The sequence below is a fragment of the Bombina bombina genome, chromosome 1 (genome assembly GCF_027579735.1).
Source record: "Bombina bombina isolate aBomBom1 chromosome 1, aBomBom1.pri, whole genome shotgun sequence".
Taxonomy (NCBI): Eukaryota; Metazoa; Chordata; class Amphibia; order Anura; family Bombinatoridae; genus Bombina; species Bombina bombina.
The window spans coordinates 922,986,313-923,001,969 of record NC_069499.1 but is presented as its reverse complement, the minus strand read 5'-3'; positions in this window follow the sequence as shown (position 1 = coordinate 923,001,969).

Here is a 15,657-nt window from a genome sequence, read left to right as displayed (position 1 = left end):
ATGTTGAAATTGAAAACTCGTAGCCCATTGGATATGAATAGGGAGTGTGATATCAGTTTTTTAATTGATTAATGTCCATCTTTTGTTTTGAAGTATCTCTCATTGGCCACTCTTTCCCTTCCTAATCCCACATGGGTTTATTTAGAGATGGGTTTTACATATATATATATATATATATATATATATATATATATATAATTTTTTATTTATCACATTTTCTTAGATATATGTAATACTACCACTTTAAATTTTTAAATTCTAACTATTAAGGTCTAGTTCACGTTAAGTTATTTATCCAGCTCTATTAGTATAGTCAGTAATACTATTTCCCTTTATATGTGTTTTAGGTCATTAAGTTAACATCAATTATTAGATATCTAATTTAAAATCTTTTATTTAGTGGGAAGGATTGTCATTAAGTTAAAGGGACAGTACACTGTAAAATTGTTTTTCCATTAATGTATTTTAAATGACTTGTTATACCAACTGCAGAGTATAAAATATTTGAGAAATTGCATTTTCATGCTTATTTGTGTATATGAAGTAGCTGATTTTGTGCTTTGAAACCACAGCCTATTAAAATGGGTTGAACTTAAAGGTGATATCAGATCTCATTAAGTTCTAAGTTTGTGTAAACACACTTGCTTCCTTATCTTTTATTTGGCTGGAACACCAAAGCTCAATACATAGAGAGAACAATGGAAAATGATAATTTTATTACTTAACTATCCTGCATCCCACTGAGAGTGTAATCTCTTCAGCTGGCTGTATATACTTAGGCTATTCAATAGCCTATACTCCAGTATTAATTTGTTCAGTGTAGGTGGCGATACCACAGGCTTAATCAGCTATTTCAAATGCTGAAATATGAGTAAAGGAGCTACTTGTAACCAATTTAATACACTCTAGCAAGTTAAAAGGATCATTGGGAATAATTTAAAGGGGAGAAATTTTTTGGGTGAACTGTCCCTTTAAAATCTTAACAATTAGTATGGGTCATCTAGTACATTCTTATGTGCTATCCAATATTATTCAGAGAGCATTTAGCTTGTCTGGGTTTTTTAATTCACTTTGGTCATGCAAAGGTTAATGTTTTCCGGATGAGGGTATAAGTAGCACATTATCTATTGAACGTATTATGTCTATGAGTAAGCGCCTGTAGGGGGCGCAAAATGCGTCAGAAGTTTGTCTGTGTCCCACCTCTGTGGTCTGTTAAGTATTTTGCCTCTTGTCTTGTAAACTTTTGTACCATGTATTTTTATTACAAATAAATGTTGGACTTTTTTTTGCACCTTCGTGTAGTGCCTGCCTCTCCCAACTCCTTGATCAGCAATTTGCGATGCGGTTCACCCATTCCCCGGCTACGGCACTCCGGGAAATAGTGTTGCTTTTGGGTGACTTTTACTGTCCATTATCACTTCCGGTTTGGGGCTGATTACGTGCTAGAGACCTTAGGACCATACTTCCTCGTAGGAATGTATATCCCATATGTCACTAGCTCATGGACTCTTGCCACTATGAAAGAAATGAATATATCAAGTAAGTTCTTACATAAATTGTGTTTTCAAAAATCAGCCCCATAGCGTTTACTGTTCCTTTAAGGATACAAAAACAGATAACATATCGAACATATTAAACAATAACAAAGTAATATATAAAAAGTAAAGTATGAAATGTAATGAAGAATATCAATACAATTATAAATATAAAAATGTTAGCATTTAAAAATATGGGAATTATCTATCAATTAAATTTTAGTACATTTGGTAATTTAAGTAAAAATAGAAATTACCCATACCCCAGTTTCATAATGTATCATTTGAAATGACCTATAAGTCTAATTTTACATATAAAATAAAATATTGTCATAATAATAGTATTTACAAAAAAGGAACAATGTCCAATGGTATTTGTACCCTTAACAATATAGAATAAATGCATTAAATAACATCCCGGTGAATAAAAATCTTACCAAACTCTTTATATTTGCCCCACTGTATAATTAGCATAATATAATGTCAGTCAACAATTATAAGTAAAAGATAAAGAGAACAAGAGGGGCGCCTCATGTGCATATCAATATGCTATATAGTGATGTAAATCAAGTAAGCCAAGTGGGTACTCACATGCGACTATAGTACACTTATGTACTGGTAGGTGCAGGCGGGAGTCTTAGGGTGTACCAGCTAACCCTTTCAGTAGAACCAGCTGATCTCACAATGAAGCAATTAGTTAGGCTGCTCTCTTCCTCATAGACAAAGCCAGAGCTGTATAGATAATAATAAAGAACAAGAGGGGCACCTCATGTGTGCATCAGTATATCCATATATGTGAAATCAAAGAAAAAAGCCAAATGGGTACTCACAATTGGCCCAAGTACACCTATGTACTAGTAGGAGCTGGCTGATATCTTGAGGTGTACCAGCTGAACCTCTCCAGGTGCAGAGTAGATAGTGCAGGGGGATCTTTGTCACAATATGTGCTGATGGATGGTCAGAAGCAGTATGTAAAACTGCTATAGAAGGTAATGAACCAAAGCTTGCATAAAACAAGTTCAGTTTATTAAAACAAATATTGATAAGTTTAAAACAATAGTAAGCAAAATTTAAAATCATGCAACGCGTTTCTCAACCTAGCATGGGTTGTTTCATCAGGCATAGTGGACCTTCTAACTGACAATCCATTTAAACAGAACTTGATCCAATAGTGAATCAGGACACACCCCTAATGGGCGTTACTAAGCCTGTTATTAATTAGTGTATAACAGGCTAATAACATCAATGTATACATATATATAAATAAATCACAGTACCTAATAATAATATTGGCAATATGGATAGTTGTTCACCATAAGTGTTAACAATATTATATGAAAGCAAACAAAACCTAAAACAATATGAGACAGTGCTTATTGATATTGGCAAGATATATAGCCCTCCAGCATGAGTACTTCTTTTAACAGAAATACAATATATAGCTTTCAGTGATTCCAATCATATATAACATGAAATTATTGCTTATGGGTCTCCCCAGTTTTTAGCACCAATGATCTTACAAATATAATTAGTCTTGAGTATACATTTGGTTTAGATATGTGATATATTGTGATTACTAGTAATAATAAACACCTCTATCAATTGTAGATTGAGTGTTTCCTTTGTGGTAAGTTTTTTGTAATCCTCATTCCTCTAGATATTTAGCACACATTTGGGATGTGGGACTGTTCTAAGTGCTTTTTATACAAATGATTTCTTGTGAAAAACTTTCTATATGTTTAGAGTGAGAGGGTAGGTGGTGTGCAGTACAATGCATGTACTGGATGTTTATATGATATTTGTCCAATCACTGAGTGTGAACTTAGACACACCCTCTATTCAGACAGTGGCTTAGTGAGGTTTTAGTAATGTTATTATTTGTTGCAGACATAGTATATAATAGGCTTAGTCTTTGCAAAGTATGTGGCTCCCAAATATATTGGTATTATTGTTACCCCTCTAAAGTGAAACACAAATGTAACTACATAGAGAGATAATCAGCTATGCTTTGGAGAAGGTAAAATGGGTTTTTAAATTCACTTTGGTCATGCAAAGGTTAATGTTTTACGGATGAGGATATAAGTAGCACATTATCTATTGAACGTATTATGTCTATGAGCAAGTACCTGTAGGGGGCGCAAAACGCGTCAGTAGTTTGTCTGTGTCCCACCTCTGTGGTCTGTTAAGTATTTTTCCTCCTGTCTTGTAAACATTTGTACCATGTATTTTTATTTTTGTTACAAATAAATTTTGGACTTTTTTGCACCTTCGTGTAGTGCCTGCCTCTCCCAACTCCTTGATCAGCAATTTGCGATGCGGCTCACCCGCTCCCCGGCTATGGCACTCCGGGAAATAGTGTTGCTTTTGGGTGACTTTGACTGTCCGTTATCACTTCCGGTTTGGGGCTGATTATGTGCTAGAGACGCTAGGACCGTACTTCCTTGTAGGAATGTATATCCCATATGTCACAAGCTCATGGACTCTTGCCACTATGAAAGAAATGAATATATCAAGTAAGTTCTTACATAAATTGTGTTTTCATAAATCGGCCCCATAGTGTTTACTGTTCCTTTAAGGATACAAAAACAGATAACATATCGAACATATTAAACAATGACAAAGTAATATATAAAAAGTAAAGTATGAAATGTAATGAAGAATATCAATACAATTATAAATATAAAAATGTTAGCATTTAAAAATATGGGAATTATCTATCAATTAAATTTTAGTACATTTGGTAATTTAAGTAAAAATAGAAATTACCCATATACCCCAGTTTCATAATGTATCATTTCAAATGACCTATAAGTCTAATTTTACATATAAAATAAAATATTGTCATAATAATAGTATTTACAAAAAAGGAACAATGTCCAATGGTATTTGTACCCTTAACAATATAGAATAAATGCATTAAATAACATCCCGGTGAATAAAAATCTTACCAAACTCTTTATATTTGCCCCACTGTATAATTAGCATAATGTAATGTCAGTCAACAATTATAAGTAAAAAACACAATTATTTAACAATAGTTAAACAATAATAAAGCAAAATATAGAAACATAAGCAATGGCAAAAAAAAATATTTGCGCTAATAAATCTGTGATTAGCAAACATACACCTAGATTTAGAGTTTTGCGTTAGAAGGGGTGCGTTAGCTAAGTGTGTTTCCCCCCCCCGCACCTTTTAAATAACGCTGGTATTGAGAGTTCTCTGAAGGGCTGCGTTAGGCTCCAAAAAGGGAGCGTAGAGCATAATTTACCGCCACTTCAAATCTCAATACCAGCATTGCTTACGGACGCGGCCAGCTTCAAAAACGTGCTTGTGCACGATTCCCCCATAGGAAACAATGGGGCAGTTTGAGCTGAAAAAAAACCTAACACCTGCAAAAAAGCAGCGTTCAGCTCCTAACGCATCCCCATTGTTTCCTATTGGGAAACACTTCCTAAGTCTGCACCTAACCCCTGACCCCTGCATTACACTTTTAACCCCTAATCTGCTGCTCCGGACACCGCCACAACCTACATTATCCCTATGTACCCCTAATATGCTGCCCCTAACATCGCCCCTACCTACCTACACTTATTAACCCCTAATCTGCCGACGGGACCTTGCCGCTATAATAAATGTATTAACCCCTAAACCGCTTCACTCCCGCCTCAAAAACCCTATAATAAATAGTATTAACCCCTAATCTGCCCTCCCTAACATCGCTGACACCTAACTTCAAGTATTAACCCCTAATCTGCCGACCGGACCTCACCGCTACTATAATAAATGTATTAACCCCTAAAGCTAAGTCTAACCCTAACCCTAACACCCCCCTAAATTAAATATAATTTTAATCTAACGAAGTAAAATAAATCTTTTTAAATAAATTATTCCTATTTAAAGCTAAATACTTACCTGTAAAATAAACCCTAATATAGCTACAATATAAATAATAATTACATTGTAGCTATTTTAGGATTTATATTTATTTTACAGGCAACTTTGTATTTATTTTAACCAGGTACAATAGCTATTAAATATTTAATAACTATTTAATAGCTACCTAGTTAAAATAATTACAAAATTACCTGTAAAATAAATCCTAACCTAAGTTACAATTAAACCTAACACTACACTATCAATAAATTAATTAAATAAACTACCTACAATTAAATCAACTAAACTAAATTACAAAAAAACAAACACTAAATTACAAAAACAAACAAACACTAAATTACAAAAAAATAAAAAAAGATTACAAGAATTTTAAACTAATTACACCTACTCTAAGCCCCCTAAAAAAATAACAAAGCCCCCCAAAATAAAAAATGCCCTACCCTATTCTAAAATAAAAAGTTTACAGCTCTTTTACCTTACCAGCCCTTAAAAGGGCCTTTTGCGGGGCATGCCCCAAAGAATTCAGCTCTTTTGCCTGTAAAAAAACATACAATACCCCCCCAACATTACAACCCACCACCCACATACCCCTAATCTAACCCAAACCCCCCTTAAAAAACCTAACACTAAGCCCCTGAAGATCTCCCTACCTTATCTTTATCATGCCAGGTATCACCGATCCGTCCAGAAGAGGCTCCGAAGTCTTCATCCTATACGGCAAGAAGAGGTCCAGAAGAGGCTCCGAAGTCTTCCTCCTATCCGGCAAGAAGAGGACATCCGGACCGGCAAACATCTTCATCCAAGCTTCATCTTCTATCTTCATCCATCCGATGAGGAGCGGCTCCATCTTCAAGACCTCCGGCGCAGAACATCCTCTTCTCCCGACGACTAGACGACGAATGAAGGTTCCTTTAAGGGACGTCATCCAAGATGGCATCCCTCGAATTCCGATTGGCTGATAGGATTCTATCAGCTAATCGGAATTAAGGTAGGAAAAATCTGATTGGCTGATTGAATCAGCCAATCAGATTGAGCTTGCATTCTATTGGCTGTTCCAATCAGCCAATAGAATGCAAGCTCAATTTGATTGGCTGATTGGATCAGCCAATCGGATTGAACTTGAATCTGATTGGCTGATTCAATCAGCCAATCAGAATTCGAGTGACACCATCTTGGATGACGTCCCTTAAAGGAACCTTCATTCATCGTCTAGTCGTCGGGAGAAGAGGATGTTCCGCGCCGGAGGTCTTGAAGATGGAGCCGCTCCTCGTTGGATGGATGAAGATAGAAGATGCCGCTTGGATGAAGATGTTTGCCGGTCTGGATGTCCTCTTCTTGCCGGATAGGAGGAAGACTTCGGAGCCTCTTCTGGACCTCTTCTTGCCGGATAGGATGAAGACTTCGGAGCCTCTTCTGGACGGATCAGTGATACCCGGCGTGGTGAAGATAAGGTAGGGAGATCTTCAGGGGCTTAGTGTTAGGTTTTTTAAGGGGGGTTTGGGTTAGATTAGGGGTATGTGGGTGGTGGGTTGTAATGTTGGGGGGGTATTGTATGTTTTTTTACAGGCAAAAGAGCTAAATTCTTTGGGGCATGCCCCGCAAAAGGCCCTTTTAAGGGCTGGTAAGGTAAAAGAGCTGTAAACTTTTTATTTTAGAATAGGGTAGGGCATTTTTTTATTTTGGGGGTCTTTGTTATTTTTTTAGGGGGCTTAGAGTAGGTGTAATTAGTTTAAAATTCTTGTAATCTTTTTTTATTTTTTGTAATGTAGTGTTTTTTTTTTTTTTTGTAATTTAGTGTTTTGTTTTTTTTGTAATTTAGTTTAGTGGATTTAATTGTAGGTAATTGTAGGTAGTTTATTTAATTAATTTATTGATAGTGTAGTGTTAGGTTTAATTGTAACTTAGGTTAGGATTTATTTTACAGGTAATTTTGTAATTATTTTAACTAGGTAGCTATTAAATAGTTATTAACTATTTAATAGCTATTGTACCTGGTTAAAATAAATACAAAGTTGCCTGTAAAATAAATATAAATCCTAAAATAGCTACAATGTAATTATTATTTATATTGTAGCTATATTAGGGTTTATTTTACAGGTAAGTATTTAGCTTTAAATAGGAATAATTTATTTAATAAGATTTATTTTATTTAGTTAGATTAAAATTATATTTAACTTAGGGGGGTGTTAGGGTTAGACTTAGCTTTAGGGGTTAATACATTTATTATAGTAGCGGTGAGGTCCGGTCGGCAGATTAGGGGTTAATACTTGAAGTTAGGTGTCAGCGATGTTAGGGAGGGCAGATTAGGGGTTAATACTATTTATTATAGGGTTTTTGAGGCGGGAGTGAGGCGGTTTAGGGGTTAATACATTTATTATAGTGGCGGCGAGGTCCGGTCGGCAGATTAGGTGTTAATAAGTGTAGGTAGGTAGCGCCGACGTTGGGGGGGGAGGCAGATTAGGGGGTAATAAATATAATATAGGGGTCGGCGATGTTAGGAGCAGCAGAGTATGGGGTACATAGGGATAATGTAGGTTGCGGCGGTGTGCGGTCGGCAGATTAGGGGTTAAATTTTTTTATTAGAGTGGCGGCGATGTGGGGGGAACTCGGTTTAGGGGTGCATAGGTAGTTTATAGGTATTAGTGTACTTTAGAGCACAGTAGTTAAGAGCTTTATGAACCGGCGTTAGCCCATAAAGCTCTTAACTCCTGACTTTTTTCTGCGGCTGGAGTCTTGTCGGTAGAGGGTGTACCGCTCACTTCAGCCAAGACTCTAAATACCAGCGTTAGGAAGATCCCATTGAAAAGATAGGATACGCAATTGACGCAAGGGGATCTGCGTTATGGAAAAGTTGCGGCTGGAAAGTGAGCGTTAGACCCTTTCCTGACTGACTCTAAATACCAGTGGGCGGTAAAAACCAGCGTTAGGACCCCCTAACGCTGGTTTGGACGGCTAACGCAGAACTCTAAATCTAGGCGATATACTATGTCAGAATAATTTAACAAGTGTACTAATATAGGAGTAATCAGAATCTATCCTCAATTTGCGAAAAAAATGTTTTTTTGCTTTCCCACTGAATTGGTCGTCGAGTTTCTTGAGTAATCACAATGCAACATGGATTTGTGCATTTAAAAGCCTTGCAGCCATGAATGCCATTCCAACAGAAAAGATCCAGAAAAAGCCTTTTTTGTTTTAAAGGGATAGGAAAGTCAAAATTAAACTTACATTATTCAGATAGAGCATGTTATTTAAAGACACTTTTAAATTCACTTTTATTTTTAAATGTGCTTCGTTCTCTTGGCATCCCTTGTTGAAAAAGAATAGGCACATATCCTACAATAGTGGGAGGTAGCTGCTGATTGGTGCCTGAACACATTTGTCTCTTGTGATTGGCTAAGATGATGTGTTCATCTAGCTGCCAGTAGGGCAAGGCTGTTCCTTCATCAAAGGATAGCAAGAGAATGAAGCAAATTTGAAAGTAAATTGGAAAGTTTTTTTTATTTTGTATGTTCTATCCAAAGCATGAAATACATTTTGGGGATTTCCTGTCCCTTTCAGTACCTGTTTTTGAGATAGAAACTGGACATTCACCAAAACTGACAGATACAATAGCCTTTCACACCTTTTAAAAAAAAAAAAAACCTTTTCTTTCATGGTTCGGACAGATCATACATTTTTAAACTTTCCAAATAACTTCTATTATCTAATTTGCTTCATTCTCTTGGAATCCTTTGTTGATGGAGCAGCAATACACTACTGGGCGTTAGCTGAAAGCCAATTGCAAGAGACATATATGTACAGGCATCCAATCGGGAGCTTCTAAGCCTACCTAGGTATACTTTTCAACAAACAATTCAAACAGAACAAAACAGATAATGGAAATAAATATAAAGGCTATTTAAAATTGTTTACTCTTTCTGCATCATGAAAGAAAAAATGTGGGATTCATGTCCCTTTAAGGTTATGAAGGTTAAAATAGCTTCTTATTCTAGATTTTTACAGAACTGGAAGTGTAAAGTGCGAAAATGCACCCACACAACATGCTATCTGCATAGAAGATGTTTAAATGAGATCACGCCTTCGTGATCGGGTTTTATAGGGACGTACCTTCATGCATGTTAAGTCCAAAGACGGTCACAACATTGCATTTTAAAGTGCTTGCTCCTACATTATTGAACTCCTAAACTCTGTCTTCATTAACGGGTAGTTCAATAATGTATCAAATCTACTAACAAATACTCAGAACATTTCTAAATGTTTTTCATATTATTAGAGCAAAGTAAATATGCAGTGATTTTTTTTCTGATTAGTAAGATTATGAGGCCAAATTATCAAGCTCCGAATGGAGCTTGATGCCCCTGCACTGAGGCGGGGGACATCAATCCGTCCGATCCTATATGATTGGGCTGATTGACACCCCCTGCTAGAGGCCGATTGGCCGCGAATCTGCAGGGGGCGGCATTGCACAAGCAGTTCATAAGATGATTAGAGCAAAGTAAATATGCAGTGATTTTCTTTCTGATTGGTAAGATTATGGGTCCAAACTATCAAGCTCCAAATGGAGCTTGATGCCCCTGTTTGCGCGCGAGCCTTCAGGCTCGCCGGAAACAGCAGTTATGAAGCAGCAGTCTACAGACCACTGCTCCAAAACTGGTACGCCTGCACTGAGGCGGCGGACATCAATCCGCCAGATCCTATACGATCGGGCTGATTGACACCCCCTGCTAGCGGCCGATTGGCCACGAATCTGCAGGGACGGCATTGCACAAGCAGTTCACAAGAACTGCTTGTGCAATGATAAATGCCAACAGCATATGCTGTCGACATTTATCGATGCGCGACGGACATAATACGCTACATCATATCATGTCCGCTCGAACTTTCATAAATCGGCCCCTATGTGTTCAAATACATCTTGACCCTTTAGATATCAGACAGGACTGTGATGCATTGCTCTGCAAAGTGTTGCAGTATTCAATGGCAGTCAAAAAAATAAAGCATATAAAATGCTAAACATTTTTCTATAAACTTAAAATTTTAGATTTAAAGAAACAGTTTGGATTCTGTCAGTTTGAAAATAGATGCTTTTGTGGGGGTTTTGAAAACAGTCATTTTAATATATACAAATGAGTTTTTTTACAGCAAAATTAATACTTGATAATTCTGAAATCACATCACAGCATACTCTAAATAAGCTGCACGTGGTGAAAAAACATGTTGTCTTATGAATCTACTATACCTGCTGTATTTCTCTCTATATTTTATATGTACAATGCTTTTTTATGCAGGGGAGAATAGTGATCTTCCTGGAGTCATTCTGAAGTAATTGATGACACCAGACTATCAGAAGCCATCCTGAAGTATGCCCACAGGCTGAAATATTTAAATAAGATGACTCTAGAGTCATTCACTGGCTGTTCTTGCTTGTGAAGTAATCAGTAAGGTAATCTGCTAATCATTCTAAATTCATCACCCAGAATGTTTTACCTTAGCTAATGATGTCTGATGATGTGCAAATGACTTCTAAAGTAGTTTGATGATCATCAAATGACTCCAGGATGGTCTCTAAAGTAATCCTGTTTGGTTTGGGCTATGAACATAAACTAATATATTATTATTATTATTGTTGTTGTTATAATTATTAGTTTGCTCCAAATTAAGCCATCTTAGTAAATAGTAGTAACAATAGAAAAAAAACAAAAAAACATGTCAGTGCGTATGTCCCTGGTTCAATTCTTGAGAATTTACATTAGTTTACTAATGTATTTGTATTCTATCATAAAGGAGATTTTTAACCCCTTTCAGTACCTTGAACTTCAGAGAAAAACTTTCCCACAATACCGGAGAATTTTTTAGCAGTTTTGCTATCACTAAGTTTAAGCTGAAATAGAGCCTTTGTTTTTTGATTTACCTATAAAAACATTTGGCTAGATTACGAGTTTTTGTCGGTAATGGTTTGGGTAGCTAACAAGCCTTTTTTTCTCACCGCTCACTTAAGACAACGCTGGTATTAGGAGTTTCCTGCAAGCCGGCGTTAGCCTCAGAAAAGTGAGCGTTGAGCAAAATTTAGCTCCACATCTCACCTCAATACCAGCGTTGCTTAAGTCAGCGGTGAGCTGGCTGAACATGCTTGTGCACGATTTCCCCATGGGAAACAATGGGGCTGAGCTGGCTGAAAAAAACCTAACACCTGCAAAAAAGCAGCATTCAGCTCCTAACGCAGCCCCATTGTTTCCTATGGGGAAATGAATTTTATGTCTGCACCTAACACCCTAACATGAACCTCGAGTCTAAACACCCCTAACCTTACACTTATTAACCCCTAATATGCCGCCCCGACATCATCGCCACCTACTTTATATTATTAACCTCTAATCTGCCGCTCCGGACACCGCTGCCACCTACATTATACTTATGAACCCCTATTCTGATGCCCCCAACATCGCCGAACCCTACATTTTATTTATTAATCCCTAATCTGCCCCCCCAATGTCGCCGCAACAATATTAAATTTATTAACCCCGAATCTGCTGCCACCAACGTCGCCGCCACTATAATAAATTTATTAACCCCTAATCCTAAATCTAACCCTAACCCTAACACCCCCCTAACTTAAATATAATTTAAATACATCTAAATAAATTTACTATAATTAAATAAATGAATCCTATTTAAAACTAAATACTTGCCTATAAAATAAACCATAACATAGCTACAATATAACTAATAGTTACATTGTAGCCATTTTAGGATTTATATTTATTTTACAGGCAACTTTGTATTTATTTTAACTAGGTACAATAGTTATTAAATATATATTAACTATTTAATAGCTACCTAGTTAAAATAAGTACAAATTTACCTGTAAAATAAATCCTAACCTAAATTACAATTACACCTAACAATACACTATCATTAAATTAATTATATAAACTAACTACAATTAACTACAATTAAATAAAATAAACTAAAGTACAAAAAAAAACAATCACTAAATTACAGAAAATAAAAAAATTATTAATTTTTTTTTTAAGCTAATTACACCTACTCTAATCCCCCTAATAAAATAAAAAAGCCCCCCAAAATAATAAAATTCCCTACCCTATACTAAATTACAAATAGCCCTTAAAAGGGCCTTTTGCGGGGCATTGCCCCAAAGTAATCAGCTCTTTTACCTGTAAAACAAAAGACAATACCCCCCAACATTAAAACCCACCACCCACACACCCAACCCTACTTTAAAACCCACCCAATCCCCCCTTAATAAAACCTAACACTACCCCTTTGAAGATCACCCTACCTTGAGCCGTCTTCACCCAGCCGGGCACAAGTGGACCTTCAGAGGGGCAGAAGTCTTCATCCGATCCGGCAAGAAGAGGACATCCAGACCGGCAGAAGTCTTCATCCAGGCGACATCTTCTATCTTCTTCCATCCGGAGCGGAGCGGGTCCATCTTGAAGACATCCGACGCGGAGCATTCTCTTCCATCCGACGGCGACTGAAGAATGAAGGTTCCTTTAAGTGACGTCATCCAAGATGGCGTCCCTTCAATTCCGATTGGCTGATAGAATCATATCAGCCAATCGGAATTAAGGTAGGAAAAATCCTATTGGCTGATGCAATCAGCCAATAGAATTGAAGTTCAATCCTATTGGCTGATTCAATCAGCCAATAGGATTGAGTTCGCATTCTATTGGCTGTTCCAATTCTATTGGATGACGTCACTTAAAGGAACCTTCATTCTTCAGTCGCCGTCGGAAGGAAGAGGATGCTCTGCGTCAAATGTCTTGAAGATGGACCCGCTCCCCTCCAGATGGAAGAAGATAGAAGATGCCGCCTGGATGAAGACTTCTGCCGGTCTGGATGTCCTCTTCTGGCCGGATCGGATGAAGACTTCTGCCCCTCTGGAGGTCCACTTGTGCCCGGCTGGGTGAAGACGGCTCAAGGTAGGGTGATCTTCAAGGGGGTAGTGTTAGGTTTTATTAAGGGGGGATTGGGTGGGTTTTAGAGTAGGGTTGGGTGTGTGGGTTGTAATGTTGGGGGGGGGGTATTGTCTTTTTTTACAGGTAAAAATGCTGATTACTTTAGGGCAATGCCCCGCTAAAGGCCCTTTTAAGGGCTATTTGTAATTTAGTATAGGGTAGGAAATTTTATTATTTTGGGGGGCTTTTTTTATTTTATTAGGGGGATTAGAGTAGGTGTAATTAGCTTAAAAAAATTGTAATTATTTTTTTATTTTCTGCAATTTAGTGTTTTTTTTGTATTTTAGTTTATTTAATTTAATTTTTATTAATTGTAGTTAGTTTATGTAATTAATTTAATTATAGTGTAGTGTTAAGTGTAATTGTAATTTAGGTTAGGATTTATTTTACAGGTAAATTTGTACTTATTTTAACTAGGTAGTTATTAAATAGTTAATAACTATGTAATAACTATTGTACCTAGTTAAAATAAATACAAAGTTGCCTGTAAAATAAATATAAATCCTAGGCTAGCTACAATGTAACTATTAGTTATATTGTAGCTATCTTAAGGTTTATTTTATAGGTAAGTATTTAGTTTTAAATAGGATTAATTTATTTAATTGTAGTAATTTTATTTAGTTTTATTTAAATTATATTTAAGTTAGGGGGGTTAGACTTAGGGTTAGACTTAGGTTTAGGAGTTAATACATTTAATATAGTAGCGGCGACGTTGGGTGCGGCAGATTAGGGGTTAATAAATGTAGATAGGTTTCGGCGATGTTAGGGACGGCAGATTAGGGGTTAATAAAATGTAACTAGTGTTTGTGAGGCGGGAGTGCGGTGCTTTAGGGGTTAATATATTTATTACAGTGGCGACGATGTACGGTTGGCAGATTAGGGGTTAAAATTTTTATTAAAGTGTTTCTGATGTGGGGGGGGGGCTCGGTTTAGGGGTTAATAGGTAGTTTATGGGTGTTAGTGTACTTTGTAGCACTTTAGTTAAGAGTTTTATGTTACGGTGTTAGCCCATAAAACTCTTAACTACTGACTTTTAAATGTGGTAGGAGTCTGGACAGGAGAGGGTTTACCGCTCACTTTTTCCAGCAATCGTAATACCGGCGTTAGGAAAATCCCATTAAAAAGATAGGATACCCATTTGACGCAAGGGGATTTGCGGTATGCGAAAACCGCGGAAAAAAAGTGAGCGGTACACCTGTACCTGCTAGACTCGTAATACCAGCGGGCGTTAAAAAGCAGCGTTGGGACCCCTCAATGCTGCTTTTTAAGGCTAACGCAAGACTCGTAATCTAGGCGTATATATATATATATATATATATATATATATATATATATTTAAAGTTGACAACCCAAGGTATTGACCTAGGCCCATTTTGGTATATTTGATGCCAATGTTTGGTCATCGAATATGATCAAATAAAAATAATCGTTAACTTTTTTTTAGAAAACTTTGGGTTTCTCACTGAAATTATTTACACACAACTACAGCAGTCATATAAAAATGGTTGTAAAAGCTTCTCTTGGGGTCCCCTTTGTTCATAAATAGCATACATGCATAGCTTTGCCATTGATTTTTGGCAATTAGAAGGCACCACACTTTTGAAATTCCTGGCAGTGAAGGGGTTAATTTGTTAGCTTGTAAGGTTATTTTTTGCTGCAGGGTAGGGATCATTCTCTCACCTGACACCTCCCACCCACTGATTCCTACCTTATCCCTCCTGAACAGCTCTCTTCCCTCCCCCCGCCCCCACTGGACACCATCATTTTAGGTACTAGCAGACAGTCTGCCAGTATGCAGTTTAGAGCTTTTATTATTTTTTTTTTTTAAATATACAGGTGGCTCTCGGTTTACGCTGGTTTAATTTGCGCCGTTTCAGAATAGCAACCTTTTTTTTCAGTCATGTGCAGTAATTAAAATAGCCAGTAGGTGGAGCTGTCTGCTTGTTTTGCAGCAAAGTTATGCAACTTAACAGGTCTGAAATTGATCTGTCTACACAGAACAGACATTAGCTATCGAGCAGCCACTTCCCTATTATCTTCCTGTCCAGCTGCTTGAGGTGAAGGTGCCTAACTGCCTATTAATCACTGCATATTGAAATGCATAGAATAGGTGCAGACCCAATATTATCTAACATGCTAACAATGCAGAGAACTGATTGCAGAAAAATGCAAGTAAAAAAACATTTTTGTTCATTAAACTTAGTTTGATGATGATGCAGTCTGTTGTGTGATTATTTAATTAGGTG